The 23,382-nt window shown below is 45.9% G+C and overlaps 2 long non-coding RNA genes across 9 annotated transcripts in view; one reads left to right on the forward strand and one right to left on the reverse strand.

Moving 5' to 3' along the window:
• Nucleotides 1-23,382, forward strand: part of LOC143443307 (uncharacterized) — a 106,194-nt gene that overhangs the window by 46,775 nt on the left and 36,037 nt on the right. The window contains exon 2 of one of the 8 annotated variants that reach the window (XR_013112157.1): nt 1,531-1,632. The exons of the other annotated variants lie outside the window; for them this stretch is intronic. This is a non-coding gene — a long non-coding RNA (uncharacterized LOC143443307). The remainder of the gene's footprint in view (nt 1-1,530; nt 1,633-23,382) is intronic. 8 annotated transcript variants of the gene reach the window in all.
• LOC143443306 (uncharacterized) lies at nt 9,927-17,540 on the reverse strand. Its single transcript, XR_013112155.1, has 2 exons — nt 17,004-17,540; nt 9,927-15,291 (listed from the first exon to the last, which is right to left on the reverse strand). It is a non-coding gene; the product is annotated as an uncharacterized LOC143443306 (long non-coding RNA).

Genomic DNA, 23,382 nt, shown 5'->3' on the forward strand with positions numbered 1-23,382 from the left:
CTCCCTCTGGTCCTTATAGTTACAGAGTGTTCAGAAAGCCTCAAGGGCATCTCCCCTTTCCCAGATGTTCACAGCCTGGGACTCCCTCCTGCAGAGACCTCCCATGAAGACTAGGGAACTCCTCCTCATCTCTCCCTGTACATAACCAACATGCTGAGCTTCCAGGTTGCAAGCTGCTGCATCTCAGGGCCAGGATCCCAGCTTTTCTGTTCCTGTGTCTGTGTATCTGTCCCCCTCTCCATTCCCTTCTTGCGACAGTCAACGTTCTAGGACCAAGCTGTGCAGAATACAGTGAATGTACTCCATCATGGCGTTCCCCCCACCCCCACCCCGTCCTCCCTTCTAAATTCAGCTTACCAGTGTACCACTACTGTTGACTCAGACTGGAGCAGCCTGGGAGAGACGGCAGCTGGTTATTTTCCTGAACTTTTTTTTTTTTTTTAACTTTTGTATTTTGTCAGTGAATGATTCATAATGGAACAAGAAGAGAAACCTACAATAAAATCGAAGTCGTTCGTCCTAAAGTGAAGAATTCTGTGAGAAAAGCTCTGTCTGATGATGCAAGCTTGTTACCTCAGATATCTGAGAGGCCCAGGCAGCAGGAGAGGCCCAGGCAGCAGGCAGCAGGAGAAAAGCCCTGCTTAAGTTTTAGGGTGAGCAGAAGCTCAGACTGACTAACTTAGCGAGACTGACTAACTTAAAATAAAAGGTAGAAAAGAGGCTGGTGGTATCCACTGCTCAGTGGCAGATAGCCTGTCTAGAATACAAGACACCTGGGTTTTATTTTTTTTAATTTAATTTTATTTACGTTATATTTACATTTCAGATTTTATCCCCTTACCCCATTTCCCCCTCCACCCAGGAACCCCTTATCCCATCCCCCCTCCTCCTGCTTCTATGAGGGTGTGCGCCCACCTGCCCCCCACTCCCACCTCCCCACCCTCGAATTCCTCCCCTGATTGGTGTTCAGCTTTCATGGGACCAAGGATCTCCTCTCCCACCTATGCCTGACAAGGCTATCCTTCCCTACATATATAGCTGGAGTCATGGGTCCCTCCCTATGACACCTGGGTTTTATCCTCAGTATGAACAGAGAACCATGTGATGGCAGTTCTACCAGTCTCAGAAAGGAGACATCGATACCCAGGCACTGTGGAGATGCTGTGGGTACTTGGCTGGGATTCAACAACTATGAGAAACAACAGTTCCAACACACTGCAGCAGATGCTCAGCTAAGAAACTGTCTCCTCTGACTTTCTTCAGACCCTGCCGTATCAGAAGGAGGCTTTCCTGGTCCCGAGGTGTTACCATAATATTCTCCTCCCCATCCTAGGGCACAAAGCCACCGCCTTGCTTCATGGAGAAATACCTGTGTAAGAATGCTAAGTGTTTAAGCCCTCAGCATCTCTCAGGTTGTGCTGCTTAAAGGCTCTCAGGCAAACACTTGGGAACAAAACAAACGCCTGTAGTAAAAGGAGGGCATTTGAGATTCTTTTCCTTTTAGTTTAGTTTCCTTTTCTTTTCCTTTAGTAAAGTTGTAAGCAGTCATTGTACAAAAGGAGCTGAAGTGGAAAGACCCTCCCATCTCCATTATATGATCCTGTGAAAAGAGACATCTACACATCTTCTCAGGTATCATGTTCAGTTCACAATTCCTTGCTGTAGACTCTCTTATGGAGAGGGAGGAACAGGTTCCTTTTGAGACCAATGAGAAGAAGCTCCCCGAGGTGACATCTGAGGTCTAATGGCTGGGAGGGACTAGCTTTACAAAAACTTGAAGGAAGAAGAGACATAGAGTTCTATCCTTTCTGTACCCGTGAAGTGAAAAAAAGGGCAGGTGAGGAGACAAGGCACAGAGAAGATGCCAAGTAGCCACTAGAACATCCATGAAGCTCTGGGGCTCTTGTCAGCCAGGGCAGGCATGTAATTTTGTAAGCCTCAGGTTCCTCACTTTGGTAAGGTAGCCAACAATCAAAATGGCCTCCCAGGGGATGCCTCAGACATTTTCATTTTATAAGCAGGGGTAGGGACACCTGTGATCTGAGTTCTCAGAAGGCTAAGGTAAGAGAATCTTGAATTTGAGGCCAATCTGGGCTACATAGTAAATTTCAGGCTTGTCTGGACTATGCAGAGTGAGACCAACCAACCAACCAACCAACCAACCAAATAAACAAACAAACAAAAAAGGGAGTTTTCATCAATAGATAAGTGGATAAAGAAACTATATTCATAATAAAACACCAACCATTTAAAAGGGTGGAACCCTCTCATTTAACAATGAGATGGAAAGGGAGGATGCTGCACTGGGTGAAATAAGTCAGGCAGAGGAAGACAAACACTGCATGGTCTCATTTGTTTGTAGAACCATCAAGAGGTGACTCAGGCCTATGACATGGCTCAGCAGCTTCACACATTTGCCACCAAACCACAAGAACTCAGTTCCTTCTCTGGGGGACCCACATGGTGGAAAGAAAGGACTGACTCCCACAGGTTATCCTCTAACTTCCGCTTAAGTGCTCAGCAGGTGTGTGATCGTGTGTGTGTGTCTGTGTCTGTGTCTGTGTGTGTGTCTGTGTGTGTGTGTGTGCGTGCAGAAAGAGAGAGAAAGAGAGAGGTAGGTAAGAATGCATTCTCACAAGCAAACACACACACACACACACACACACACGGGGGAGAGAGAGAGAGAGAGAGAGAGAGAGAGAGAGAGAGAGAGAGAGAGAGAGAGAGAGACTTGTGTCCCATAAAAAGAAGTAGAAGAGTTGTGTAATGTACAACATCTAGGGAGGATGAAGGGAGAGGGGACAGCAGGTCCCAAAACACAGACAGGAGGAGTGGTTCCCAAGACACTCGGACTGCCATGTACAACTTGTTTTTAAGGAACTAGAAAAGAATTGAGTGTGGTGGTCCACCTCTGCAACTCCAGCCCTTAAAGGCAGATGCTGTAAAATTATAGTCAGTTAGATTCTGGCTGATATATATAACAAGTTCCAGGCCAGCCTGGGCTTGTCTGCCAAAGCAACAACAACAATAACAGTGACAACAATGAGAAGAGGGGACTTCAAATCTTCCCATCACAAGGAATGAGAACTGTTTATGGAGAGGGATGTGTACTTCATCTTGGTACAATCTGTGCTGTGCATCAGATTATCACACTGGATCCCCTAACAATAGCAAGTGCTGTATGTCAGGCTTAAAAAGAAAAATGACAAACAACCTAAAGTGTTCTAAAATAGAAGGTACATAGATAGATAGATAGATAGATAGATAGATAGATAGATAATAGATAGACAATAGATGGATGGATGGATAGATAGATAATAGACAATAGATGGATGGATAGATGGATAGATAGATAGATAGATAGATAGATAGATAGATAGATAGATAGATAGATAATAGATAATGCTCTTGGGAGGTGGGTTTAGTAATGTCTCAGGTATATTCTTTGCAGTTAAAATAAGATACAATACTGCCTCCCTCCCAACCCACATATTAGGAGCCGCGGTGAGCGGTGACAACATTCGCCATTACAAGATGACGCGGGCATCCTGTGCTCCCACAAGTAAACAACTAACTGCGCAGGTGCAAAAGGCAAAAGCGTGCCAAGCCACTGCCCATCCTGGGGCGTAATATGGGGTAATGAGTGAACAGCCAATCAGAAGTGAACACACCACTCTAGGGTACATATAGCAGTGCCTTTCCCGGGCTTGGAGTCTCCCGCTTCAGCTGATACAAGAATAAAGCCTCGTTGTAGTAACTACCCGAACACTGCCTCACCTGTCTCTTTCGAGGGCAAAGGGGACTCGAAAAGGGGCGCGGAACACCCACACATCCATACCTCTCACAGGGACACCCCAACACACAGACTCTGAACCCAAATCCCATGGTTACAAGTCTACATCAGTTTCAAATGGCACGTGGGCACCATTTACCTGATGAGATGTCTTGGGTACTAATGGCTCATTGGGGACTGAGGGGGTAGGCATCTTTCAGTAACTGGTCTGTTTTCCTAGAAAACACAAGATATCTAGAGTCTGTTCATGGACCATCCAGCCTTCAACCTAGATAGAGCCTTGAGCTCTGTTGGTTTGATGGATTGTAATTTAGGGACTGGTTTGTTTTCTCCCTCCAGATTCATTTTAATTCTCGATTGCATCCAAATTGCTCTTGGAATGGCCCTTGGCATGTGATCTGACACTTGAATCTCAGAGAGAGAGAGAATTATGGAGAGAGAGAGAGAGAGGAGAAGGGAAGGAAAAAGAGGAAGAAAGAGGGAGGGAAGGAAAAATGGAGGGAGGACAGACGATTTCAATATAAAACAAGTTTTGGTTTGCCAGAGGAAAGAGAGCTAAGTGATCTCTTGAGAGTGGAGGCCAAAGGTCATCCTCTGAAGAGCCTTGGATGCCATTTCAATGAGTGTCATGGATGGTCAGGTGGTAGTGAAGGGCCTTAAAGGAATTCTGAACTGGAGAACAACACAATCACACTTAAGGTTCTGAAATGTCTCCACTCGAGGTAAGTGGGGAAAGGGCTATGCCAGCTTAGTATCATGGGTGTGGAACAGTTACTTCAGTGCACCATGGCTTACACAACAGGATTTGTTTTGGAGGGAGGATTCCTGGGCCTGCTCATCTGAGAGGCATTGCCACAGGGTTTCCCAGAGGGCCTCCATGAATCTCCTGGCAGAGGCGGCCGCACTGCACAGCCTCACAAGGGCTGAGTCCATTTCTAAGTGGCTTACTCTCAGAGTTCAAGTAAGGGTCTGTTACTGGTGTTCTGTTCCTCTGTACAAGGGCAGGCATAGGCTCTCAACCACCAGGCACGTACTTTCAGGGGCAGTCATGCATGCTTGTGTGGGGGAGGCTGCCACCTTTTACATGACTGTGCCCTTTAAATGGCTGTTAACATACTTTCAAAGTTGGGCTTTGTTTCAGGTAAAGAATCAGAGTTACCCTGATTTATTCTTCTTAGGTGGCCTAGAGTAATCTGTATTGATTCACACTAAATCCTCCATTCACAGCCTTGCATCTTCTTTGAAAAAACACAAATATGGCAGGCTGTGATGGTATACACCTTTGATCTCAGAACTCGAGAGGTTGTGAATTCAAGACCAGCCTGGTTTACATAGGAAGTTCTAGGCCAGCTAATGGTACAAAGCAAGACCTTGTTGGGGTTTTTTAGGGGGTGGGGGTGGGGGTGGGGGCATACTTGTTTGTTTGTTTGTTTGTTTTTAAAGCAATATATAAAGAAACATGACCTGAACTGAGCATGCTCAGGAATGTGCCTGCCTCTTTATATGAAGACTAGTCTGTTTCTCCTGTGTTAATACACATAAATATCCTCAATAAAAGTCCCTTGCTCTTTGTTTGAGGAAGCATTGCTTTTGAGAGTAATCTCTAAGACCAGTCATGGTGGCACACACCTTTAATCCCAGCACTAGGGAGGCAGAGGCAGGCAGAGCTTTGAGGGTTCAAGGCCAACTTGGTCACATAGTGAGTTCCAGGACAGTCAAGGCTGGGTAGAGACCCCATCTCAAAACAACAACAAAAACAAACAAACAAACAAACCCAAAGCAAAGTAAACTAACTAACTAGCTAACTAGCTAACTAACTAACAATCTCTAGTACTCCTCTCACACTTTGGTCTCTTGATTCTGTTTCTCCTCTTTTCATTCAGTAACAGAAGTCCCCAGTACACTCAGTCTCAGCTACTTGAGTGTTATCATGACTAGCTGTACCCACGATGGATGAGCTACGAGAGCAAAGTGAAAGTGGCCGTCTGGTTTACAGCCTGACCTCCTTTTAGCCACATTGTGTGTACTAGGGGAAGACATTAAATTTAGCTCACATGTAAGAAATGAAGGGATTACATGCGACTTTCCAAAGAAAATGGTTCAAAGAAATGGTCAGTGGAATTTAGACATCTCTTCACTGAGGATTTAAATAAGAGATGGTGTGTGTGTGTGTGTGTGTGTGTGTGTGAGAGAGAGAGAGAGAGAGAGAGAGAGAGAGAGAGAGAGAGAGAGAGACAGAGGAGGGGGAGAGCGAGGCAGACAGACAGACACAGAAAGACAGACACACAGAGAGGCAGACAGACACAGAGAGACAGAAAGACAGACACAGAAAGATAGAAAGACAAACGGACAAATGGAGACAGACAGACAGGCAGAGAGATAGAGATTGAGGTTGTCATTTAACCCAAGGGCTAGACTGCACAGGTGTTGACAACCTGCAACGTATCTAATGGGCAATATGGAAAAGAGTCCATCTACAGGAAGAAGAATGGGGTCAGGGCATATACTGCATGTGCGTTGTGAGCACCGTGGGTCTCTTTGTGGATCAGGGGCTACAAGCACAGAAGCTATGTTTGTAGAGGAGATGGCCTTGCTAAAGAGGTAGTAGAGAGTATCCCCATGATTCATCTGTGGGGAGGGCACTTACTAAGGCTGCCAGGCAAGGTCCAGGGCTTGTGAGGTCATGTCCGGTTTTTTATTGTGTGGTTTTGTGGTTACTGTCCATGTGACAGCCTCCAGCAGAATGACAGGTTGGCTACAGGCTAATGGCTTGACTTCCTTGCCTCAGTGTCACCTTCTGAAAACCAGGTATGAACCTACCCACCTCAGATAGACACAGAACTAAATGACATAATGGCTCTACATACTCTGTGCAGCTCACGGGATTTAGTAAGTGCTCAATGAGAGGTGGCTGTTAACTTTAGCAAATAACCCCTTGGCTAGAGTTTAGGGTGTGGGGCGAGAGTGGGAAAACAAGAGCTCACTGAACAGGCTGTGGGGACTTGAAGGATTTTGAGCTGGAGAGGCTTAGAGCCTATTTGAGAATCTTAATGAGCAAGTGCATTGTAAGCTTGTGTGTGGAAACCTGTGGGCTCTGGCTGTCTTCGTAGGGCCACGGCGCCATGTTCTGTATGAACTTTGCCTTTATTTCTACAGGCATCTTGAAGCCAGTGTGCTTCAGGGAGAAACGACCACTGGCATTCTCAGTGGCTCTGACCAACGCCAAATACAGTGAATGATGGCGTCTAAGAGGGCCAATGTTCTGCTCCCTGCAGGGGAGCATTCTCAAAGGGGCCTGTTTCTGATTGTTCTGATCCTCCTGCCAGCTATCAGTGGGACCTTCTAGAGGAGACACAATTTTCTAAACTGGCTCGACCATGACTATCTCATGATGATTCCTCATGAGGCAGGGATCTATGTGAGACAGGTTATCAACGAGTTAAGTCATGCCTAACAAGATGGAGCTTGTTAGGTAGCTTCTTATCTTTGAGTGATGATTCTCAGTGTTGGCCAGAGACTACAAGTTCCAGCATTCATTGTACATGGTCCTCTGGGTACAGCTTCTATTGAAAAAGAAACCCTGGAGGTTCTCCCTGCCTCCCCTAGAAAAGTGCCTCCTTAACTTCCCAGCAAACTGGGAGGTGACCACCCAACCTGATCTCAGGAACATTCTCGGTTTAGTTGTTAGTGGAGACTTTTGATTCTGGTGGTTTCTTCATAGCCTGATGAGACAGGACAGACAGGACCTCTGGCAGAGTGTAGCCTCACTACTCATTCATTCAGCCAGGGACCAGAACTCTGGCAAGATTGAAGTTTTTGTCAGATGGGAGCCATGGAGTGAATTTTAAAAAGTGAAAACAGATGTTCTTCCCTCCAGTTGCTTCAAATATGTGCAGAGACTTGGGGGAGGAGGCTGTAAAAGTGTCACAGTTCTTGAATCCCGAGGCCCAGATTTATGCACCCAGTAACCCTGCACAGTAAATCCACCACCCTTGAGGGAGTGTCGGCTTCCGAAGGGGCAGGCCCAGCTGTGGTGCGGACCCAAGGAAGCTGACGGATGGGGCTGGAGGGATGTGGGTAGGAAGCACGTGAGTGGGGAGTCTGCCTGGGAATGGAGATTGCTTTTCAAGAATTTTTCAAGTGGGCAAAAGAGTTTACAAGGTTGGCTGGGACACTGGCCTTCTGAAGAGATAAGCCAAACTCTTCTACATTTTTGTGGGGGAAACTTAGATGGAGACAGATGAGAGCTTCCTGGGAACAGAGCTCGCACGCACAGCATTTTGGTTGAAGCTCTGGAAGGAGAAATAAGAAGGCTGGGCCAGACGTCTGAAGCCAGGGAGGCCTGGAAGCACCTTGAGTACCATAGAGGCATCATACTTAAGTTGGCTATGGAAAGAAGAGATGCCAGGGATGTTGGCAAGAATAGAGGCAAGGAGACCATTTAGGGGAAACGATACAGACCAGGCTTCTGATGACAGGGGCATGGACGAGGTGCATGCTGGGACATGGAACATGCTTGGTCGGATGTTAGTCCACCTCTGGAGGTTCTGATACAAGCAGTGGAGAAAACTAAGGCAGGAAATCCTGGAGAAGGATGGAATTTGTTGGGGGGAAAAAAAGGCTTGGGCTTAGATATGTTGGGTGAGCAGTCCTTACAGACATCCACGTGGACATTTTAAACAAACCAATGGAGACCTGGGCTTGAAGACAAGGAGGGAGGTCAGGGCTGTCATACGAATGTGTGAGTCACATTACAGAAAGTGAAGATGGAATTAGATTATTGACTAAAAAAGCTAGAAGCAGAACATTTTAGTGGGCTGTACAGTTCTTCTCTGCTGTTGACGCTGTCTCTATGGTCAGTTTGTCACCTTCTGCCGTTCCATGCCACATTCCCAGGGCATGGGTGAGCATATGGCCTATTCCCGTTCTCCATCTGTGTCCTACATCAATCCTTAATCTTTATAGTTGAGAGAAGAAGCAGTACTACCTACTATGTGGCCAGAAAGTGCATTGACTCTAACATAGAGACTTCTCTTATTTATTTATTTATTTATTTACTTACTTACTTACTTATAATCTGGCTCAGACTTTCTGCTCTCTTGACTTTTTTTTTTTTCTCTTTACAATGGTGACAACCTTATTATTTGATTATTATTCACTCAGCATGAATGGTTGGCTTTTCCCTCTTGTCCATATTTCTTGAGGCATCATATGAGTTTCTTTTTCTATTGACTAGGTTTGGCTGTTGACTTTACAAACTATTTCTAAGTATGTGTCTTGCCAGATGATGGTTAAGGATTACCAGTCACAAGGGCAATGCTTAGACTGTCCCTTTCCATGCCCATGGACAAGGACACAGGTTGTGGCCTCCCATTCTGTTCATGCTCCTGCCTCATGAAATTCCCATCTTGTGCAGCAACTATGTTCTCCATTTGTTTTAATTAAATGGTACCAAATGTTTGGGTCAGTCAATTCCTTATATAAAATGACTAAGGCAGCCTCCTTCCTCCCCCAAGTGAAGCCAACAACAGATGCAATGTTAAATTGTAGAGTTAAACAGTGTGCTTATGTGACTAAAGCCAGCACAGATACACAGGGACAACTGGATGTCACCCTGGCTGTGAAGTGTGTGTGTGTGTGTGTTGGGGGGGGGGGGGGGGTAACAGTAGTGTAGTGTGGAGCCCTACCTGAATTACTCTGTTGGATCCCAGGATGACAGCTTTTTGGTTCCACCTGTGAGCCTCTGTTCCCTCTGAATCCACAAATCACTCATAAGACCCACAGCAAGGGCAGGGGATAGGGGAGGGCCCAGGTCAGAGTGGGAACATCTTTGGTCTTTCTTGCTATTTTTCTTTGGGCTTTGCAGGCTCACCTGGATCACTCTCAAGTCTGGATCTTCAGATTTCCTCTCCACTTTGGGAGACTTCTTACAGATGACCAGGAGACCGCTTAAATATAAGGGCCAGAAGGATCCTGGTCCCCTTTTGGCTTTAACTTTGAGGCAGCATCTTACTTGTTGAGGCCCACATTCTGCCTCAACACTTTGCCTCAACACTTTTGGGGCTAAGTGCTCTGTTCGGGAGAGAGTGTGGCTCTTGGGGCAAGAGACGCGAAGAATGGAGACAAGACAGGGTGTGATTCAGTCTCTTCTATTTTCTCATGTTTCCCCTATTGAAGGGAATGCTGAGGTATTTATATACACAAACAGGAGAACACAGGTGAAAACACTTTACCACGTGCACCATACAGCTGAGGTCACTAAACAGCAAAACAAGCTATGTGGGATAAACAATATATTTATCAGAGTGTGCTTCAGCTGTTACAGGCTTTTGACAACCAAGTCTTTCATCAGGGTATATGGTTCCAGATGGCTGCAAAGTTGATCTAGCCGCTTTCTGCTTAAGTCAGCTCCCAACACTTACTGAGTTTCCCATGCTGACCTTGAACACACTGTAGCCCAAGCAGGCCTTGAACTCAAGAACCTGCTTCTTCTTCCAAGACACATGTGGAGGTGAGGTGTAACTGTAACTCTAACTGTGAACCCGTGGACTGTTTCCCAGAACCCATCCCAACCTCAACTTTCTCTTAAAATCTCCTGTCCCAAGTTGGTGACTCCATCCCTCCTTAAACTATTTACTGGTCAAGGAGAATAAAATGAACAGAATTGCCTTAGACTAATCAAGATTTATTTACTGGTACTGGGGACAAGGTTGTTCTTTCCTTGTAATATGCCTCTGCAATGGAATGCAGGGGATTCCATAAAATGTACAAATACATGTTAAATGTGTAGGGCTGGCCAGGGAGATAGTTTAGTTGATAGAAGTCTTGCTAAACACTCATGAGGACTGGCACCAATGGAAAAGGCATGCACTGCAGCCTTACACCTGGCACTAATGGCAGAGGTGGAATTCCCAGAGCTCCCTACCTGGCCAGTCTGGCCAATTGGTGTGCTCCAGGCTCAGTGAGTGAAACCATCTTAAACAATAATATAACAATATATAAACAATATAAAAAATAAAAAGAACAGTTAAGGAGGAGACTTGATGTCAACCTCTGGCTTCTGTGCACGCACCTACACATTTCACATGCATTCACATGTACACATGGACATACACATGTACATAATCACACAATAAAACACACATAATAATAATAACAATAACAATAGTAATAAATGCCAGAAAGATGGCTCAGTAGATAAAGGAACTTTCTGCCATTCCTGGGACTACATGTTGGGGTAAAATAACTCCTACAACTTGTACACACACATACACACACAGAGAATAATAAATGATAAGCAATCTATCTGTCTGCTGTAGTGACTATAACACATTAGTAAGTATAAGAAAAGTAGCCACCCATGAGTGTGGCAGGCAAGCCAGTGAGCATGACTCCACCACAGCTTCTGCTTCCATTCCTGTCTCCACTTTAAGTGTTTGTTTGAGATCCTGCCGGGACTTCCTCAGTAATTGGGTAGGGCAAGGACCAAACTGAGACAGCATCAAATTCATTTCTGTTTTCCAAAGGAAGAGACAATGGCCTAGAAATACACTCAATGCCCACCCTAGGTTGCACAGACAGCTCACTCCAGGCTTCATACCATCACCAAATAAGCTGCTGCTGGCTCTCCTTGCCCCAGAGTCACCTTATTGACAATGAATTTGAAACTTGCCTAAGACCTGCTTCTGATGTCAGTACTAGTGTCTTGTTGTCACAACTAAAGGCTAAAGGCCAGGCAATTCACATGAAGGAGAGGTGTGTTTAGCACATCCTTCTGAAAGCTGAGATTTGCAATATCCAGGTCCTAGCACCTGGGGGTGGGGCGGTGCTTCTTGGTGACTCCTTCTATCTCTGTGGAAAGCATCACAGGGGCTACACAACAAATAGGCTAGCTCTGCCCCCACCTCTTGCCTTTTACTTAAGACAGATCTAAGGCTGACTTGAAACTTGCTATATAACTGAGGCTAGCCCTTGATTCCTGATCCTCCTTCCTCTATTTCCCAAGTTCATGGATTAAAATGTATATTCCACTATGTCTTGTAAGACTATAAATTCCTCTACGGAGTTTCACATTCATGAGTTCATCGGATCTTAACTACTTTCCAAAGGACTCACCACCGAGAGACCTCCAAAGACATGAGCTTCATAGGGACACATTCAAAGCCTAGAAGTTGGTTCACAGAATGTGTGAAGCTTTGTGTTCAGGAGGATCCATGCACACTACCATGGGGCTGCCTTTCCCATGTGGTAAGATCCTAAGATGAGAAGAGACGATAGGCTTCTGTAGGCTTCAAAGCAAAGCTGGAGCTTCATAGAACAGCGGGGTCTTGGCTTGCCGGCAAGGCTGATTTTAGATCCATCTTGCCCTTGGAAGGCAGGTGTGCTGAGCAAAGTCCAGTGTGCATCTTCCTTGTGCCTGGAGGTTTTCAGGAAGTGAAAACATCCTTCTGTAAATCAACTTGCTGAGAATCAAAAGGGCTTGATTGAGAAGGCCTTTCCTGTCTGCCTGAGGTCATTCTCAGCCCTTGGTGGACATGCTAAATCCTGAAAACCTCTTAGCCATAGGGGAACTGTGGCTGTTCAGATATCCAACCACTTTTTCTTCCTTTCTTGTCATCCACCTTAGACAGTAAAATTCTCTGTAAATCCCTATCTACTTCCTCTAACATTTTTTCCTCTCTTTCTCTCTCTTTCTCTCCCTCTCTGTCTTATAATATATAATCTGTATAATATTATATGTATATAATATGTATAATATTATCTATTTATCTATCTATATCTATATATTATACATGTATTATATATTATGTATATGAATATTTTGCCCACTTGTCTGTGCCTGGTGCCCTCCAATCCTCTGGGGCGGGGGATACAAATGATTGTGAGTCTTCATGTATGTTCTGGGAATTGAACTCAGGACTTCTGGAAGACCTGGCAATGCTCTTAACTGCTGAGCCATCTCTTCTCTCCAGCTTCCTGTCATTTTTGGACTTACACAATTATATCTTGATTCTCCCCCTTCCTACTGCCTCTGATTTGCTCATTATTTTCTTTTTGGTCTACCTTCAACTTATCACAGCCCACCCCAATCCTTATCCAGTGCAGACCTCTCTGTCTCCTTTTGTGCAAAGGCTTCACCTTCTTCCTCAACACTCACTGCTAAGACCAAGGTGGGGTAGAAGAAACTTCAGAGTCCCTGGGCAGTGGATGAAAGCAACCTAAGGATGTTACTTCTTGGCCCTATTTTGTCTAATACTTTTATCATATGTCCCCAACTTGAAGTTATAAAGGTCACTCTTTCCCAAGTCCAGTTACTTAATGCTGAAAGACAACCATACATTTAGGTGCCAGAAGCAGATTCCAAACGCATCCTAAAAGGCAAGGAAATGGGCTGACTGTTCACTTAAGTGGGAAAATAAATTGCCCAAGTGCAAAACAGGATGGGTACAGCTGAGCAGTGTGAAAAAATTTTTTTCTTATTTGCTTTAGCTAAGAGTAGGGTAAAAGTTACCCTGCATCTACAGTTAGAGCCCTGACTCCGTTCTCAAAGCATATTTGAGATGCAACAGTGCTAAAGAAGTACAAGACTTGGAGATGGACTGGCCACGCCCCACACCAAGTGAGGTGGAGCCATGAGCATCTATCTGTCCAGAGCAACCAGGTGGGAAGAACTGGGGGTGGTAAGGTGGGCGTGGTAAGCGCGTGGTGGGCGTGATAAGTGCAGTTGGTGTGGTGAGGCAGGTGGAAAGTTGCGTCGTCAATCTTTCATGCAACGTCCGAGAAGTTAGACTTCATCCTTTTACTGAAAAGATGTACTTGGCAACAGGCAAGATTATGTAAAGATGGAGCAGGCTCCTTCCTGGGGAAGTATGAACGTCTTGATAGGAAAAAAAAAAAGATGAATTGGTACAATTTTTCAAAAAGAAATTCAAGTATTGGCATGTAGCTGAAGATGTTGGCAATACTTTGTGTGTTTGTGTGCATGAGTGTGTACATGTGTCTGCAAGTGTGTGTAACCAGAGATCAAGGTGATTTGTCTTCTTCAATCACCATCTTCCTTCTTCTTTTGTATATAGCATGGTTTGAACCCTATTTTTGTTAGCCAGTTATGTTCATGTATTTATTTGTTTGAGATAATGATTTCAATATATAGTCTAGCCTTAAACTCACTCTCTTTCTCCCTTCACCTTTTTTCTTCTTATCTGAGTGTGGCTTTATATGTGCTGAGTGCAGGGTTGGAGGAGGCCAGAAGACTGCTTTTGCTCCTCAGAGCTGGATTAGACCAGTTACGACCCTCCTGATGTGGGTGCGAGAGCCGAACTCCCATCCTCTGCAAGAGAACTCCTGCCTTTAACAGCTGAGCCATCTCTCCAGCCTTCCTTATTATTTGAGACAGAGTTTCTCACTGAACTGGAGGCACACTGAGTCAGTTAGAATGGTTGACCAGAAAGCTCGAGGGATCTGCCTGTCTCCCGCTTCGCAGTATTGAGATTACAGGTACATGGCCATCATATCTGGCTTTTAGGTGGGTGCTGAAAATCCAAACTCTGAGCTTCATGCTTGCATAGTAAACAGTTTATTGATTCTCTCCCCAGCCCCTAGTGATAAGATCTTATAGTCAATATTGGTCAGAAACCGTGAGTATACCTAATATTCATTAAACACTTACTGCTTGCTGAGGACATGGTACTCTGTGTTTTAGCTACACTATCTTAATCCTTACAGTAACCCTGAGCTTGTTGCTATGAGTGCTACTGTCTTAGAAATGAGGAAGGCAGTTCAGGGAAGTGAGAAATGAATCCAAAACACTGTGATGAAGATTAAGCCTCCATGGTGAGTGGTACCAAACACCCCACAGTGCAGAGACCCTTTTGTGGTTGTTTTACAGGGTCTGTAGAGGCTGCAGCTGAAGTGATAGCCTCTATCAGGATGTGTCCTTTGCAGCAGTACAGTGGGGAGACAGGCCAGAGAGAGGCTCCAGGCAATGTAGAAGAGCTGTCTTCTTTATCCAAGTGGAGTTAATTTATAAAACAAACAAATAAAACAAATCCTATGAGGATTCATTCCGTGGAGTTTTTGTCCAAAGCTACAAGCATCGGTTTGAGTTTTTTTTAATGACAGCAGCAGTTGGTTAGGCAATGAGAGTAGTGACCAGTCCACTATCGTTTCTGGTGTCAGCAGCCAACATTACAACTCGGTATTTAACAGGTTGGAAGAACTGGGTTTTTTTGTTTGTTTGTTTGCTTTTGTTTTGGTTTGGTTTTTCTTTTTGGTTTTTTTTGGGGGGGTATATTTTGTAGAGTCTTTAATGGTTGTCAGCAAGAAATTTAGTCTGAAATCCTGATCCAGTATTACAGGAAATCAGAAGGCCTCCCAATGATGGCAAAGTCCTCTGCACATGCCGTTAGGTTCCAAGACAGTGTGTTCTCACTGTGAGTGATGGGTCTATGAATCCAGTTTAGAGGTTCCCGTAGTCCCTTCTTACTTAAGTCACGAAGCTAAAGGAGGAGAGAGGAGAGTCTCAAGGGCAGATCATGGAAAACAAAGCCACAGAATCAGGGGCTCAGAGCCTAAGGGCTCCATTGGGGGTGGGAGAGTTGACTCTAAAATAATTGAGAATTGTGCTTAACAATCTTTTGACCAAAAAACACCAGGTTTGGCGACAGATTCAAGCATGGGATGGGGAGACTAGCTGAAGTCTTAGGTCACCTGCTGTAGTCAGGGCCAGGGCAAAGGAGCTCTTCCCAACAGGGTATAAATGAGACTGCATGTTGGGAAGGAGAGGAACCAGGCACCTTGCTTCAGCCTGTGCTGAAGTGCTAGAATTTGGTAACCTGTCACCTTCAGCTTGACACTTTAATCTACCCAGGCCTTTTGGACCAGAGCCTGTCATGTGAAGGTCTTCCAATCCAGTGACTGGGTAGCAGGGCTGTCCTCCAGGGACTTGGGAAAACAAATGAGTAACCAGATTACACCAGACCCTCGATGGCTGTCTCCCAGTGACCTGCACCCAGGCCAAGCCCAACTCTGACTCAGGCTCTAGTTAGAGTCCAGAACCTCCTCCTGGTAGAAGCCTTGGTAAAATATAAAGAGGCTCCTGGGCAGGAGAGGCAGGAGGCCACTTCTGGCTGCCCCTGGGTCCATTATGTTGTGTTTTATTTAAAAAAAAAAAAAAACGGGAAAGAGCCGAGTATATATTTAATAGAGCCAGGTATGGTGTGGTGAGAGGGGAGGGGAAGGGATGCCTCTGCAGGCCCATGCTGAGGCGTCCCTTCCCCATGAGTATAGCCTTCAGAGAGTTGGCTGTTTCAAGTCCAGGTGTTTAAAATCTACATCCAGGACAGGTCCAGAGAAGCTACCCACAGTACTCTAATTTACTCTCAGAGACTCAGACACTTCTACCGGACCTGTTCCTTCTTACCCACAGATAGTTCCACAGACCTTGGACAACAAGAAAACAGCCAGCTTTCCTGAGACTAGACCAACATCCCCATGCCCCGTGCTCATTTTCTTAGTTTTCCCAGAGACACATCTCCCCAGAGTCAGCAGGAAATAGCTAAGGACCACAATGACCCTATTTCTGCTTCACCTCTTTCTAGTTTTTCCTTTTCTAAATTAAACCAAAAGGAAGAAATGTTAGCATTCTTTATAGGCTCTGCCCCACAGTTACCTGGCAACAGCCAGGTATGTCTGGCTTACTACAAAAGGGGGCTGCTTGTCCCCTCCTCAATCTCTTACTCTCTCTGCCCCTTCCTCCCTGACCCTTTTTTTCCTCCCTCTCATTCTACTCTCCCCTCTCTCCATGTGTTCTTAGCCAGCCTCTCCTCTCCTCTCCTCTCCTCTCCTCTCCTCTCCTATCCTCTCCTCTCCTCTCCTCTCCTCTCCTCTCCTCTCCTCTCCTCTTCTTCCGTCCCTCCCTCCCTCTTCCCTCTCTCTCTTTCCCTCCTCCCTTCCCAACATCCCTTCCCTGCCCTAAATAAACTCTATTCCACACTATCATATGGCTGGTACCTCAGGTGTAAGGGATGCCTCAGCATGGGCCCACTGAGGCACCCCTCCCATCTCACCATACCTTGGTTCTCTCTCTCTCTCTCTCTCTCTCTCTCTCTCTCTCTCTCTCTCTCTCTCTCAACACCTTAGAGTATGCAGCTGCTGTGGCAGGGAACACCCCTCATTTGTCCAGGTGGAAGGAAGGATGCCATGTTCTTACCTCGGATGCCGAGGGGTACGAGCAGGGGGTGTGAGAGATACAGTGTGATCAGAGCCTAGCGTCTGGTCTCAGAACTGGGTCACCTCACAGAACAGCACAATGACTTGTCCCGTTTGCTGGGATCAGGTTTCGTCCTTCCTTGTCAAACCCAGGGGTGCCCCCAGGCTGCTGGCAGCTCCCAGGAGCTCCTTTGTCCTAGAGTTGCAGGAGGCCAAGGAGCAAAGTGACACAAAAGGCTGGGTGTCCAAGCTCCCCACCCTCTCTCTCTGCACAGCAGCGCTGGCTCTGCCAGGGTCCTCATCCCAGGGGGATTCTGGGGCAGTAAGGGTGAGACCTGCACAGCCATTGCCCGACCTTGCCAAGAGCTGCCTGCGCTGGGGATTGGAGGGTGTCTCCCCTTCTACCACCCTGGGTCTTTCCAACTTGTATTTCTGCTGACGCTAGAGCTCTGGTGCTTTGCCTTTAGAGACACCCTGTAATTGGAGAGAGAGAGAAAGAGAGAGAGAGAGAGAGAGAGAGAGAGAGAGAGAGAGAGAGAGAGAGATCTTGCTACCAGGTCTCCTCCCCCCCCCCATAGACACTTGCTGCCCTCTACTGGCTCCTGCCTGTGAGTTTCCAGGCGCAGGCCTTCCTGTAAGGTCTGTGGTGGGGGTTTCCTTCCCTCTAGTTAGCAGGCCCTTTTCCCCACAACTGCTGAAAGAGCCAGCCGTTTCTCATCACAAGGAAAAGATGTCAAAAGTCAAATTGTGCTGATGTGGCTGGCTCAGAGAGAAAAGACTGGCTCAGTGTTTCATTGCTGGTCCCGAAATAACCCATAGTAGCATTTGTATGGCCTCTGCAACCCTGCCGTCTTCGGAAGGGACAGCTCCTCTGTCTTTCTGCCCTGTTGCAGTTCTTAGCAGCTTCCTATGTTGAGAAAGGAAAGCACACCACTCTGGCAAGAGCCAGCAATTGTCAGCAAGTTGTGCACACAAAGGGGCTTCCTTTTCCTGCCTTAATGGGGGTGGGGGTGGGGGTGGGGCGAGAGCTGTGGACCAGGGTTCCCTCCCTTGACCTTTGCTTAGGATCCTTAAGAGCCGACTCCAAAGGGAAACATGGACCTCTGGATAAAAACATCTCCTGAGTGAATATTTGAAGACCTGGAGACACGGGTTGGACAGAGTCCAGTTCTGTGTAGAGAGGAACCAAGTACTTAATCAAGGAACAAAGGTTAGAGGTACAGCAGGAAAACCTGGGACACTTGCCTGTTTTGGTAGCTGGGAAGCCTGGCCCCAGATGGAATGGGAACATGCTGAAAGCAGACAGACAAGGTTTTGCTCCCATCATCTGAGATCTGACCCAGAGAGAATGGTGTTATGAATATACTCTGTGACTATCTGGGAAGATGAGAGGGCGCAAAAATTACAGCCCTTGAGTTTAGAACATTGTGAGGAGTGAGGCTTCTTGGGAGGAAACATCATCTTGAGATGGAGTGCAGGGTGGACTTTCTTTGACTTTTGTGAAATTGAGGGTTGGTGGTCACGGAGAGATGAGGGTCACCAAAGAACAGGGAATTCCTTCCGTAGGGAGCTCTGTGTAGGGCCGGCAAACTACTGCTCCCCTCTGCAGGATGGAGAAGGGGTGGGAGAGGCAGGAAGTAGAGCTGCTGGGTTGGAATTTGAATGAATGGGAACAAGCACCATTTTCACAAGAGGGTTAGTGGTCCACCCCTTCTGATTTTCACTTTGTGGGAAGAGAAAAGAAGCATCTACTTTCCTTTTCTTCTTCTTCTTCTTCTTCTTTTTTTAATCTGGAGCTTAGGTTGCAAAAGTTTGCCATTGAGAAATGAGTATAGTTCTACCCTTTGACCACTCAACTTTATAGAATCATCTCCACCTCTTCCCTTTTCTCATAATGCTGAACAAGTTTGGGAAAAGTACATTAAGGGTCCAGTCAGGTGATGCAGGCCTTTAATCTCAGCACTGGGAAGGCAGAGGCAGGTGGGTCTCTGTGTGTTCAAAGATGGTCTTATCTACGTAATACGTACTGGGGCAGCCAGAAGAAACAGAGATCCTCTGTCAAAACATAACAAAACAAAACAAAAAACAAACAAAACAAAAAACCAAACATGCAAAAATCCCCAACCAATCAACCAACCAACCGACAAAAAACGTTAAAAAAAGCTAAATTTAAAAACAAAAAGTCTTCTTCTTCTTCCTCCTCCTTCTCTCTCTCTCTCCCTTGTTCCCTCCCTTTCTTCTTTTTTTTCCTTCTTTCTTTCTTTCTTTCTTCTGTTCTTTTCCCTACCTTTTTTTTTGTTGATAGAACTCACCTGACATTCTGGTTTCTGGTTGCCTAAAGGTGCTCCCTCATTTGTCTGCAGATTGTTAGTATCTTTGGAAGCAGCTGAGAGCCCGGTGTGCAATTCTGTGAGCCTAATAAGGCTCACAAAGTCTTGCTTCTCAGCTATGAGTGGTTGGTAAGTCAAGGGGAAAGCCAGCTCTTAGTGTTGTCTTACTCAGGGGTGTGGAGTCGAGGGAAGTAATAAATACCATTTCCACGTGAAGACTTGGATTGTCTAGGATTAGCCCCTGCTCCCAAGCCCCAGTTGGAACATGGTATATTGTGGTTCTAGGAAATGATTTCCATCTTTTTCAGCCAGGATCCCCTTTGTCTCTCATAGTATTTTACACAGTGCAATTTCAACCCTGGAGATGGAAGCATCTCTCCAAAAGCTGCGTGTGTGCCCAGTGACACTCATTTGCTCTCTGGATTCCCCCCCACCCCACCCCGGGGTGAGACAATGTTTGTTTTTCATTTTGTTCCCTGGGCTTGTGTACTACTTTTTAGATGAATGAGTACAAGCAGGAGACACCAAGATGCTCTTTTATTTAATTATTATTCTTTGCATGGAGCACTGAGATGGAATCCAGGGAGGACCTTGTGCATGTTAGGCGAGTTCTCTTGCCATCTGTGATCTCAGTCATTCTAGACAAGCACTCTTCCACTGAGCTTGCTCTTGAACTGTGCGTTTTGTGGGGAGTATGCAGGTATGCACATAAACCGCAGAACGCAGTGCCTTCCTTACTCGTGATAAAGCTAAGTCTCCATCTCCGCCCTTCCCACCTCCTCCTTTTCTCCTTTTGGCAGAGCTGGGGGTGGACTTACTTGTGCTTCAGAAATATTCCCCAACTGAGCCACAGCCCGACACATCACTTTATTCTTTTTAATGTTTTATAAAGATTTATTATTTGTAATTATGTGTAGAAAGAAAAAAAAGATGTGTGCCCACCCATCGGTGTGTGCACGTGTGTGTAGAAGCCCTCAAAGGACAGAGGCATCAGATACCCTGGAGCTGGAGTTGCAGACTATGACCACTTGGTGTGGGTGCTGGAAGCTGGACTTGGGTTCTCTGGGAACTCAGCTTGGAGTGCTCTTGAGTGCTGAGTCATCCTGAAAGCCCTATTTTTAATGTTTTTGTGGCTGGGTGGGTACACGTATGAGTGCATGCATACTAGTGATGAAGGAAGGTCTTGCTGTTTCTGTAGGCTTGTTAGGAAGTTAATAGCCCGATAGACCTAAGCCTCTTTCCTGGTGAAGTTGGGAACATTCTCTGACAGTGCGTGGATGCAGAATTTAATATGTCTATCTGAAAGAAGTCAGTAGTTTGTTTTTTTTTTTTTCTCTTCTCCCTTCTTCTTTCTGTTAGTATCTGTGGAGATGGAACCCTAGTTCTCATGTGTGCTCAGCAGGTGCCTGTTTCAGAGCCACACCTCCACACCCAATTATTATTATTATTATTATTATTATTATTATTATTATTATTGTAAATAAAGGCTGGATTCAAAGGATGGAATGGGTCGAAATGTAAACTGGCTTCAGTGAGAGCTCTTGGCTGCACTGAAGCTTGTGCTCCGGCGAGAGAAAGAATTTGGGATCAAAGCAGAAAGAGAGGCTTTGTAAGAGTTGGGAGTGAGAAAGGAGATCTAGGTCCCTTTGTAGAGAAAGCAGCTCAGATCACAGCCTAGGAGTGTGTGAAAGGGTGGGTCGCAGTGGTAGTGAGTAAAGAAGAGGGAGTCGAGATGGGATGCCAACTCTGCGTGGGGCATCTGGCTGAGAATACACGCCCACAGAACCCAGGCACACGGTGGAAAAACCTGCAGAGAGACATTTTGGCAGTGAGTGGAAAGGGGGGCCTGCAGGGGCCCCAAACCGGGAACCAGTCCAAAGCCATCAGTCTGCCAAGGAGAGAGAAAACTTGGAATAACAGCGGGTAAACTCCCGATTAATGAATAAGCTGGGGGCTGGTTCAGGTGAGGGCGCACCTGTGATTTACCTAATCCCTACAAAGCTGAACCCCGAGATCCCTCACGCTCAAAACTTCGGGAAGAAAGCCTAGATTGTGCTGAATAGCCTTGAGGGGAAGGGACTCTGGGAGGGGGAGGCTTAAAAAAGAAAATCTGTTTTGCAGATGGGGTGGGGCTGGGGGGGGCGCTGCTCTTGGTGGGTGGGGCTTGCAGGGTGGGGTGGGGGTTGGGGAAAGGAGCTGCTCTTGCTCAGGAGCAGAAGTGCCCCTGGAGACAAGAATCAGAGTTGCTCTCTAAGTTTGGGCACCGAATATAGGCGGAAGTTAACTGACTGATGTATGTCTTTACAGACAAGATTATCCTCCAGCGTCATGGACTGTCTTGTCTAGTTTTGTTTCTCTTTTGATGATAATAGTTTCTCAGACTTTTAAAGTGTGATATGCATTCAGAAAAAATGCTAGAATCTTCTCCACAGACCTTGCTAAAGGTTCGCAAATGCTCACTGCAAACAGTATTTGCTTAATGTTAATCCCAGCAGGAGCCTACCTCACCCCTTTCCTAACTGCAGCGCCTGGCCTACATCACAACCCAGTTCGGCTGCTTTATTCTTCATAACTCTGCTTTCGTTGTCCGAGCTTCTGTCCTGAGATCCAGCTTACACATACTAGGCAAGCGCCCTATCACTGAGTTACATCCCCAGCTGGGGTCCTGGGGGGTTGGGAGGGGGAATTAAATTGTGATACCAGACACCGCAGTTTGCTATAAATCATTCTTTTTAAAAGCTATTTAAAGACTGTAAATGTTTAGTGTTGTGGCAGAAGTAATTTAACGTTGTATAACCATCACCACAATCCATTTACCCAACCTTTTTTTCTGACTTCCGGGAGAGGCTCTGTACCCACAAACTCCCATTCCCAGTCCCAGCTCCTGTCAGCCACCATTCTATTTTCTGTCTCAATGAGTGTGACTACTCCAGGGGCCCCACTTTATGGCAGTCAGAGGACGGAACTCAGGTCACCAGGCTTAGTGGAAGCATCTCTCTATCCACTGAATCATTTTCACTTTTAGAGGACCCACCTTTGGCTTCCCAGCCTCTGTTTTTCCCCGTTCTTCAGAGTTGTGGAACTGTTCTGTTTGTACCCTAGTGTTTGCCTTTCTGGCTTCAGCAACAACTTCCACTTCAAATTGAGTTTGTGAAATTTGGTTTTTGTTGGTGTATGGATGTAACCACCTCGTGTGTGTGTGTGTGTGTGTGTGTGTGTGTGTGTGTGTGTGTGTGTTGTAATGCTAGAGATAATTCCCAGGGACTTGTACATGTTGTGCTTCTTGTGGTGGGCTTAGTTACAGCAAGCACCCTTCTCAGTTTGAAGACCAGCTCAGTCCCTTTACAATAGAGTACTTTGATCAGTTCAGTTATCCAGCTGATAAGCACCTGGACTGATAAGATAATGCATTTCCACACCTCTGAACTCACTTCTGGGAATCCTCCATTCACAGCAACCCACCTAAAACAGAAAAATATAATTGGAATCTCCCTTATCACAGCCCCTGAATTCCCTGTGGGTTACATTGACTCCTTTTTTTTTTTTAATCGTATTTTCAGATTCCTGAAAAAGAAATAGAACATATAAACCAGGTGATCTGGTTTAGTTAAGTCCTGTCCTCCATTCTCAACAGATCTTTTTGAAATGTTCCAGGGAGTTCCAGCTTATTGCTCAGCCAAGCAGGGACAGCCTATCCTAATGTGGTCTGTGGCAGAAACTGACTGCAGGACAACCAGCACTTCCCCAGAGGAAAGAGATTCTGGATAGAGGAGTTGCTGGCTGTCTCATTGGCCCTCCGTAGGCCCATGATGATCAGACAGGGCAGATGTCCTTCCTGATCTCTGGAGTGTCAGGATTAAATGTGGGCAAGGAGAGGATGACCACACATGGCATGTGCAGGAGGAACCCGAGTCCTTGATTTGAATTTTCACTCTGATTCTGGTACCTCAGAGCCTTGGTTTCGCCACTGGTGGAAATAACTTACCTGGAATCTACAAAAAATAGTTTAAAAAAATTCAGTGTCATTTCCGGGGTATTTGGATTCTGATT

This window comes from Arvicanthis niloticus, chromosome 8 (assembly GCF_011762505.2).
Source record: "Arvicanthis niloticus isolate mArvNil1 chromosome 8, mArvNil1.pat.X, whole genome shotgun sequence".
NCBI lineage: Eukaryota > Metazoa > Chordata > Mammalia > Rodentia > Muridae > Arvicanthis > Arvicanthis niloticus.